Consider the following 9,159-nt stretch of genomic DNA (forward strand, 5'->3'; position numbering starts at 1 on the left):
AGCCATTGCTTTGTGACCTGAGATAAGAAAAAGGTTTTGTTGGGAAGACACGGCCATCGTGAGAGAGCCCGCTGCGGGCGTGCCTGGATTCTCCGCGAGTATTTGACGGACGCTGTCGCACGCGCGACACAAGCTAGCACGGGGTGTCGGGCAGGACGTGCTGGACGTTAGGGTGCCTTGCGTCTTAGCATCTTAGCGACTGCGCATGTACGGTTCGAGAGGAGGGTGTGCACGTTGCGAGCGCGTGGTGACCGTGTGTGGAGTGAGGGCAGGAGCCCAGCGCTTCAGTGAATCTTCACCATGTGCTGTTCCGTGAAGAGTCACACAGAAGGGCAAAGAAAGGTGCACTGGCAATGCCCCGGTTTTATTTGTTTATTTATTTATTTTTAATTTTTTTATTATTTAAAAGAATTTATCTATTTATTTGGCAGAGGAAGAAAGAGACAGAAGCGGGGGAGCAGCAGGCGGAGGCAGAGGGAGAAGCAGGCTCCCGCGGAGAGCCTGACACAGGACTCGGTCCCAGGACCCGGGATCATGATCTGAGCCGCAGGCACACGCTTCACCGACAGAGCCCCCCGGGCATCCCAGCCCTGTTGTAGGTGAGAAACGGAGGCCGGAGGTGCTGGGAAGAGCCTTGCTCTGGGTTCCCCGCACAGAGCTCTGCACCGAGCCAGCCACAGACGCTTGCTCTGGCGCTAGTTGGGAGTCTGTGAGCTCACACATGTCATCTTCCTCCCTCGGCGAGCTCTGGGCCCCGCAGGGAGCTCGTGCTGCTCTGACGGCCGAGTCACTCGGGAGCGAGTCAGGAAGGGTCAGGGGGGCCAGCCTGGAAGCAGGGGTCTGGCTCACCAGGGTCTGCGGGCAGCGTGTGCCAGTGCCACCCCCAGGCTTGAGAGCAGAGCTGGCCCGTCTGTCTGCCTGAGTGAGGGCAGTTGTCCTTGTGTGCGGCGAGTAGCCTAGGGTCTGGCTCATTCGGGGCTGCGGTGAGAATGTGGCCCTGGAGAACTGAGCAACTCCTACTTGCAGGCATGTGGGACCTTTTGGGATGTAGAGAGAAAGGCACAGTCCCTCCTTCGAAGGGGTCCCAGCCACCGGGGAAGGCAGGCCCGTGTGCAGAGATGTGCACAGGGTCCCGTCGCTCACAGGACAAAGGCATCGCCCCAAACTGGGGTGAGCAGGGACAGGTTCAGAGAGGAGCGGATGGCGCGTGGGGGATGCCGAAGGTGGCCTGAGGTCGAGGGACAGGAAACTAAGTACATTCAAGGCAAAGGGAGCAGCACGGCTGAAGCCAGCGCGCTCTCGGAGAATGGGCGACAGCTTGGAGTGGAGGAAGCACGGGCGCGGAAGGCTGGGGCCATGCGGCAGGGCCGGGTGCGGAGTCCTCGGTGGTGCAGGAGTGGAGCACCACGTGACATGCCTGTTGGAGGACGAAGCCGAGCGGGGCTGAGCTCAGTGTCAGACCGGAAGCATCTTCTGCCCTCGCCTGGGGTGCAGGGCCCTGAGCCTTCTCCTCCCCAAACGTCTCCACCGGCACATCGTCCTCGGGCAGATCCGAGCCGTCCCTGGAGTGGGGGTGGCACTCCCTCCCTGTGACCCTTTGGCTCCTCGTGGCCTGGGCCAGGCTGCACTCCTGCTTTTCTCTCTGGAGAGGCGACATGAGGGAGCGTGTGCCCCCCCTTCCCTGCGCCTTCTGCACCCACCCCCAGGGATGACCCCGGCCCAGAGAAGTGCCCCTCCCAGGCCTGACTGTTCTCTCCCCGCTGTTGGCACCCCTGAGTCCCGACACCTGCCTATCACTCTCCTTTTGATTTTGGTGACCTGTTTGGGCGATTCCCTGGCTTTCTCATTCTGTACGTTTGTTGAATGAATGCGGAATGAGTGGATGCCCTTGATCTTCCCCTCAACTGACAACTCCTGGCGAGATCTGTAGGTCTGTGACCTTGATCTTCTGGGGGGCCTCGCTGGGCACCCGAGGAGGCGGCTGGTGGCTTCTTACTCGGAGAACTGCTTGTGTTTCATGAGTTGTCACATTCTTTCCTGGAGGCACAAACGGACCTCAGCCACGGCTCTAGAGTGAATGAGGACAGACGCCCACGGGAAGTTTGGAACATCTTTGTCCTTGGCGCTAATACTTGGCAGCTTGTGCCTCCTCTGATAATGAGCACGTGACGGCTGTCTCTGTGGCTTCCGGAGCCGACCTTGGTCACCATGGAGACGCACATCCTGCTGGAGCTGCCCACAAAGCCTGTTCCTTGAGGCTTCACTTCCCTTTTCCCTTTCAAGGACCCTCGATTCATAATCACTTTTGAAACCCAACAAGTGGGAAATGTCACACAAGAGGGATGCAGTTCTGCGGTCGCCGGGGACGCCTCCGCAGTGTCCCAGAGGGCAGAGACACGGCCGGCGCATGACAGGCACTTCCACTGCTGCCCCTCCCCATGGGAATAAATTACCCCTTTCAACCAAGTCAGATTTAAGCACAAATTTGGTCATAGCTTCGACTGTCTGCGTCTCTGGGGCGGCGGTGGAACAGAGGGTGACAATCCTCAAACACGCACGCTTTTGGGGACAGCAAAGGGACTTGTCTCAAGACTTCTGCACAGCTCCTGCTTCAGAAGCCCCATCAGGGGCAGAGGTGGGGTAAGGGCAGGCCCCTGCCGGGTCCTGTATCACTGGAGGCTCAGTGGACCGGAAAGGGCTTTCATGTCACTCAAACCAGTGCTACCGAACTGTTCTCTCCCGCTTTGTAGTTACATGGGGGGGGGGGGGGTGTTCACTTCCTCTTTGGGGGCTCCCAGCATTGGGTAGATCAGGTGGGGAGACGCTGACTCTGGTTCAGTCCAGGCGACTTGCCTTCTCAGAGGTCCCTTTTTTTTTTTTTATTTATTTATTTATTTATTTTCAGCGTAACAGTATTCATTATTCTTGCACCACACCCTGTGCTCCAATCCGTGCCCTCTCCAATACCCACCACCTGGTTCCCCCGACCTTCCACCCCCCCCTTCACAACCCTCAGATTGTTTTTCAGAGTCCACAGTTTCTCATGGTTCATCTCCCCTTCCAATTTCCCCCAACTCCCTTCTCCTCTCCATCTCCCCCTGTCCTCCATGCTATTTGTTATGCTCCACAAATAAGTGAAACCATGTGATAACTGACTCTCTCTGCTTGACTTATTTCACTCAGCATAATCTCTTCCAGTCCCGTCCATGTTGCTACAAAAGCTGGGTATTCGTCCTTTCTGATGGAGGCATCATACTCCATAGTGTATATGGACCACATCTTCCTTATCCATTCGTCCGCTGAAGGGCATCTTGGTTCTTTCCACAGTTTGGTGACCGTGGCCATTGCTGCTATAAACGTTGGGGTACAGATGGCCCTTCTTTTCACTCCATCTGTATCTTTGGGGTAAATACCCAGTAGTGCAATGGCAGGATCATAGGGAAGCTCTATTTTTAATTTCTTGAGGAATCTCCACACTGTTCTCCAAAGTGGCTGCACCAACCTGCATTCCCACCAACAGTGGAAGAGGGTGCCCCTTTCTCCACATCCTCTCCAACACATGGTGTTTCCTGTTTTGTTAATTTTGGCCATTCTCACTGGTGTAAGGTGGTATCTCAATGTGGTTTTAATTTGAATCTCCCTGAGGGCTAGTGATGATGAACATTTTTTCATGCGTCTGATAGCCATTTGTATGTCCTCATTGGAGAAGCGTCTGTTCATATCTTCTGTCCATTTTTTGATATGATTACCTGTTTTGTGTGTGTTGAGTTTGAGGAGTTCTTTATAGATCCCGGATATCAACCTTTTGTCTGTACTGTCATTTGCAAATATCTTCTCCCATTCCGTGGGTTGCCTCTTTGTTTTCTTGACTGTTTCCTTTGCTGTGCAGAAGCTTTTGATCTTGATGAAGTCCCAAAAGTTCATCTTCGCTTTTGTTTCCTTTGCCTTTGGAGACATATCTTGAAAGAAGTTGCTGTGGCTGATATCAAAGAGATTACTGCCTATGTTCTCCTCTAGGATTCTGATGGATTCCTGTCTCACATTGAGGTCTTTAATCCATTTTGAGTTTATCTTTGTGTACGGTGTAAGAGAATGGTCGAGTTTCATTCTTCTACATATAGCTGCCCAGTTTTCCCAGCACCATTTATTGAAGAGACTGTCTTTTTTCCACTGTATATTTTTTCCTGTTTTGTCGAAGATTATTTGCCCATAGAGGTGAGGGTCCATATCTGGGCTCTCTACTCCATTCCACTGGTTTATGTGTCTCTTTTTATGCCAGTACCATGCTGTCTTGATGATCAGAACTTTGTAGTAAAGCTTGAAATCAGGTAACATGATGTCCCCAGTTTTATTTTTGTTTTTCAACATTTCCTTAGCGATTCGGGGTCTCTTCTGATTCCATACAAATTTCTGGATTATTTGATCCAGCTCTTTGAAAATACCTGTGGAATTTTGCTCGGAATAGCATTAAAAGTATAGATTGCTCTAGGCAGTATAGACATTTTAACAGTGTTTATTTTCCCATCCAAGAGCATGGAATGGTCTTCCATCTTTTTGTGTCTTCTTCAGTTTCTTTCATGAGTGCTCTGTAGTTCCTCGAGTACAGATCCTTTACCTCTTTGGTTAGGTTTATTCCCAGGCATCTTATGGTTCTTGGTGCTATAGTAAATGGAATCGATTCTCTAATCTCCCTTTCTGTATTTTCATTGTTAGTGTATAAGAAAGCCACTGATTTCTGCACATTGACTTTGTATCCTGCCATGTTGCTGAATTGTTGTATGAGTTCTAGTAGTTTGGGGATGGAGTCTTTTCTTACCAATAAAGTATCTCTGTGTGTTTCCAAAAGTCGGAAATACGAACCAGACACGCAGGAGCACGTCACACCTGCGGGACCGATTTGCCGATCGTTACCGTTTCACTCCTCCTGGCACCCAATGATGCTGGCTATTTCCTCACACTCCCCCCACCCAGATTAGTAGAAAAGTAATTTTTGACCCATTTTGGAATGAAAATACAGCATTATTCTGTATTGCATGTCTTTAATTTCAGCTTCGCATGATAATCCAGGCATTGAAGGCTGAAAATTTGTTCTGACGACAGATTTTGTTGCGTGGACACTCGTCTGTGGTTTCCTCATGGCTCATCTCTAAGCGCTCCGCAGTGGTGGTTTCCTGTGTTTCTTTAACTGGAAGATTACTTAGTTTAGGAGTTTTATTTGTTTTATTTTTTGCGAATTCACCTTTATCTTTACTCAGAAGTTCTTTTAGTTTTTTCCCCCAGAGGTATAGATTTTATCATGTGCCTTCAGTATGAGCTGTGCAACAGCACAGGTGTAGGACTGTAGTAGGACTGTAGCGGTCCTCTCGATGACTTGTGGCGTAACTCTCTCGTGTTCTTTAGTACTGGTTACTGTTCGCCGGCTTCTCTTGCGAAGCTCTTTACGCTCCTCGACCTGCCTTTGCTGATCTCTTAACTGTGAGCCCGGCTCCCATCATCCTGGTGGAGGTGAGTCTCTTCTGGACTGACTTCCTGTTATTTCCTCACTTTAAAGAAACTTGTCATACTTGTGCTTTCTGTTTTTCCTGTTGTTGTGATTGTTTGAGTTTTCTTCTTGCATTTTGATAGATACAGTGCTCTTGTCTTATCCCGGAGAAGACAACTGTTGTTTTGGAGTTCAGCACCAAGAATGTCTTCCTGCCCATTTCTCAGTACAATGAGACTCCCGGCACTTTTTCCAGCAAGCCCTGGCCAGTGAGCTCTCATCTCCGGTCCTGACTATTGACAGCTTTCTGGGTCAGCATGTTAGTAATTAATGGTTCCATTATTTCCATTACCTTTTAAGAATGAGGCCAGTCTTTGTGCTCATTCTGTTGTTTAATCTTCCTCTTTTATACTCTGTCCCGCAGCTCTAAATTCTACTTGGAATTGATGGTTTAAAAACATATTTCTTTTAACAAAGGTATATAAACCTGTAATTTCTTTGCTTTTCTGGCAGGATCTTTTTGTCACTTGAATTTGAATATAAACTTTTGTCAGTGATATTCTTTGAAAATGTAAGATTATCCAAGTATATGCTATTTAAGGGAGACCTGGTTTTCTTCATTTGTAGGTGATCTTTCATCTTGTCGGTAACATGGCACATAAGAATGAGAATATAAGAAAATATGTACGAAATCAACATATCTAAGATTTTTATTATTTTTTCTGTGCTATTTAATGACCTTTCTTGCTTAAGACTTGAGCCTCTCTTTGGCCCTTAGATATATAGTCAGGCTTTGAGTTTGTATGTTCTGTTTGCTTCTGGAATTCCTGTTAGAGCTCTCATACTTGTTTGTCTTAGATTTCGGTTCCCCCTCTCTTGTCCCTTTCATGGTTCTCGTTCATTGCTTTAGTTTTCTGAAAGTTTCAATCTACCGCTTCTGCCTCCACTGTAGTCTTCAGTGAAGACGGGTGTCCGTGTGTCTTACATATTTGTTCCTGTTCTGGATCATGGCCCCACGTCTAGGGGCCACATGTTCTTCGAATTTTACTGAGGCCACAAATCAGGGCATTCAAGTGTCCCCACAGTAGACCTGTGTCATTGAATGACTCCTGGGTGCCCCCGGCTGGAGCCTGGGAGAGGTGGGCCCTTCTGTAAGTCAGCAGAAATCACCTTTAGCCTGGTCCACGCGAGGGGCTCAGAGGGCGTTCTGGAAGGAGTGGAGGGCCTGGAGTTTTAAGAAAGGGTCTGTAGGCGGAAGGACGACTTCCTGGTGTTTGCCTCCACCCAAGCCCATCGTGCGACTCGAGGGTAAGACGGCAGTACAGGGGCCACCAGCGTGGGGGCGGATCCTGGAAGCTTCTGGGCCCGTCCCGAGACTTCCAGCTTCGTGACTTTTTCCAAACCCCTTCTCTCCGGTTCTCGCTTCGTCCGTGTGTGAGATGGGGTAAAAGAAACAGTGTGTGCGAGCGTCTGGCTCAGCGAACGGTTTCAACCCACGTGCACAGGTTGATCATCGAGGTTTGTGCGCGAAGATCCCGAGATGGACGGGACTTGACTGGAGGCTTGCGGGGGGTCGAGAAGCAGGTACTTCATAGAAATCATGGTTCATCATGTGCCATCTTCTTCCGGCAAGAGCGTACTCTGATGTCTCTTAGAAACTGGTGGGGCGCGGCGCTGCCCTCTGATGAGGCTGCGCTGCCCGTGGAGTGCTCCTTACTTTCCTCCGACCCCCGTGCACGCTCTTCTACCACAGTGGTGAGCGGGAGCCCTACACTGGGCCCACGCCTGCACTGGCCACGGGGTTTCGGTCACAGCCACAGGTGCAATGCCTCCCCTGTTTTAGGCTGCATGGACTCCGAACTGTTGCAAGGGCCTCATTAAATCCTGTTTTTCTTACCACAGGCAGGAAACAGGAAGCGATCTGACACAGAGCCCTGCATCAATTATGATCAGATTGGGGAAGTCCTCTTGGATAAGCGCGTTCCGCCCAGCTGTGCATCCCGCTCTGATGGCAGTAGCAGCAGGGGGACCGTCTGACTCACCGGATGGGCACCCTGCTCCGAGCTGTGGTCCGCAGTTGTTTCCAGGGGCTTCAGAGGCTGCTCTCTGAGCCCCAGGCCCCTTGCTCCTCTCACGACACGCAAAACACGGCTTCAGAAGGGAAATGGATGCTTGGCTACAGACGGGCCACATACACATAATTTAAAAAACTGAATTCTATCACTTAGACTGTGCTTTGTTTTGCTTTTTAAAAGGAATCCTGGTCGGATGCTTTGCGAGTGAAACACAGTGTGCTCTGAGCAGGGTGTGGACAGGTGCCCAAGTAAAGAGGAGGGATCCAGCACTAAGCCGTGGGACAGGACTTCATGAGTGGTCAGCGGAGCCCTGGGTCTGCGTCCCGGCTTCCCCATGTTCCTGGTTCCCAGGCCTGTTGCGAGGGTTGATGAGGCCCTGGGGCTGTGCTGGTAGATCGCTTGGTCCAGTTTCCAGCCCCTTCTCTGCACTACTCCTTGCCACAAACACATCCCAACACACTGTACCAGCTTTTCTCTTTCCCACAGTGGACTGTTTGCAGTGCATACCCTTACTTTTGTCTTAGATTTTATGCAGTGAAACGAACAGGTCCAGGTGTCTGTTACCCCATGACAGAGGAGGTTATTGGCATAAAGTGAAATGAAGGAAAAACTTACAGCTTCCCCACTGGGTTCCAAAGGCCGCAGTGCCTGTAGAGCACATGGTTCCCACACCTCACTGTCCCCCGAGATGCCTAACACGCACGCTATAGACGCATTTCTGTGTACTATGGGGCACTTCAGGTAATTCCTACTTTACTTGAATTATAATTTGCAAAAATTATTCCTGTAATCACAGGTTTAAACTACTGAATAAACATAAATATTCCGAAGAAGCACCTTAGGAATGTGTCCCGGTCACTGCCCCACACGTGCCGTTTCCTGAAGACGCACCTTCGCTCCTCAGAGAGCAGGACAGGGAGGATTTCCTAGCATCTGAGGCTGGGTGTGCTGGGAAGGGGAAGGGTCCTTTGGCAACGCTGTAAGCAAACACATCAAGTGAGGTCAGTTGGTTTTCTTCCGCGTTCCGATCCTCCCGGCCCATCTGACACGCTAAGCCTTTGCATGAAGAGCAGAAGGGAGTCGACGGCCCCCGTGGTTCATCTGACTCATCCGTCAGATTTCAGGCACATCCATCTTTTTCTTAAAAATTAATTTATTTATTTGAGAGAGTGAGAGAGCAAGGGGAGGGGCTGAGGGAGAGAGTCTTAAACAGACTCTGCACTGAGCGCAGAACCTGACACGGGGCTCAAGGTCATGACCCTGAGATCAAGACCAGAGTCAAAACCAGGAGTCTGATGCCTAACCCGACCGCGCCACCCAGAAGGCCTGGGCATCGCCATCTCGAAGGTGGACCGAATCTTCTCCGCTCTCTCCTCTGCTACTTCCCCATGCGAACACCACTAGAGCCCCCGCTGGTGGTCCTGGGAGGCCGTGGCTGGAGAACAGACGGCGCAGGAGCTCCTGGAGAGCTGGTGGGGACTGCAGGAGGCCGTCGAGCCCGTGGAGAGTCCAGGAGGGTGGCCCCCGCAAAGGGTGATTACGTTCTCTTCCCTTTGACAATATCTGAAAAGAGGTTAATGACCTGTAGCCGGATGAGCGCCA

General features: G+C 50.7%; 1 long non-coding RNA gene across 1 annotated transcript; it reads left to right on the forward strand.

Moving 5' to 3' along the window:
• The first annotated feature begins 436 nt into the window (after positions 1 to 436).
• On the forward strand, positions 437 to 8,398 carry LOC131807437 (uncharacterized). The gene is made up of 2 exons (XR_009344488.1): positions 437 to 599; positions 7,385 to 8,398. It is a non-coding gene; the product is annotated as an uncharacterized LOC131807437 (long non-coding RNA).
• The last annotated feature ends 761 nt before the right edge of the window (positions 8,399 to 9,159 follow it).

The sequence above is a fragment of the Mustela lutreola genome, chromosome 9 (assembly GCF_030435805.1).
Source record: "Mustela lutreola isolate mMusLut2 chromosome 9, mMusLut2.pri, whole genome shotgun sequence".
Classification (NCBI taxonomy): domain Eukaryota; kingdom Metazoa; phylum Chordata; class Mammalia; order Carnivora; family Mustelidae; genus Mustela; species Mustela lutreola.